An 868-nucleotide genomic window follows, 5' to 3' on the forward strand; every position below is an offset into this window, starting at 1 on the left:
CCCCACCCCGGATGTCTAGGGGCTTTCGGGAGTCTCCGCTGCGGGGCCGCCCCCAGACGGCATGGGAGGGGAGCAAGGCGGCCTACATCTTTTCATTTCCCTTCTCCCCAGGTGAGCCAGCCCTTCTCACACAACCGGACCCCCCGCCCGCCCTCCCCTCCTCTCTGATTCCCCCGATGCCTGCTCCGGATTCCAAGATGGAGCTCGCCTACCTCCACCCCATGCCCTTTCCAGTTTCAATGCTTCCTCCTTTCCCTCCAAAACCACCAGCCACCATACCTCTGTCCAACAGTGTCCTCCAATCCCCTGACCTCACTAAACCTTTTATGCCTTAGTCTGGTGCCATGTCAGTCATTCCACACTCCCGAAAGGGATATCCCCCGTGTTTTTTATTCCAAGGCTCCTGCCCAGCCCAACCCCTTCAGCTCCATCGCTCCCTTGTTTCGCATCCTCTGATATGTGGGTAAGAAGGTCCTTTTTGGAGGAGAAAGAATTTCTTAGTCTGGGAAAGAGAAGAGCTGGAACTATGGATTACAGAAGCTATACAAAAACAAAACTTGAAACCCAGGGGTAGGGAGATGGAGGGAGTTGGGTAGAGGGCCAAGGAATAAGGAGCAGTGATAAGGGACTCAAAATGTCACCAAGAGTCACAGAAGGAGCTGGCCAGAATCCCAAACTTGTTGTGCCTAGTAACTTTCAGAAACCAGGGCTTTTGTTTTGCTTTGGGGGGGAAGGGGAGAAATGAGAGAAAATCTGACATTTTATTAAGCACCCACAATGAGCCAGGCAGTTTCAAACATTACCTCACTAAAACCTTTCAACCCCCCCCCCCCCCCCCCCCCCCCCCCCCCCCCCCCCCCCCCCCCCC

General features: G+C 54.8%; 1 protein-coding gene across 1 annotated transcript in view; it reads right to left on the reverse strand.

Annotated features, from left to right (window-relative positions):
• Positions 1-868, reverse strand: part of MTMR4 (myotubularin related protein 4) — a 24743-nt gene that overhangs the window by 21012 nt on the left and 2863 nt on the right. The window lies entirely within an intron of this gene.

This window comes from Galeopterus variegatus, unplaced genomic scaffold (genome assembly GCF_000696425.1).
Source record: "Galeopterus variegatus unplaced genomic scaffold, G_variegatus-3.0.2 Scaffold673, whole genome shotgun sequence".
Lineage (NCBI taxonomy): Eukaryota > Metazoa > Chordata > Mammalia > Dermoptera > Cynocephalidae > Galeopterus > Galeopterus variegatus.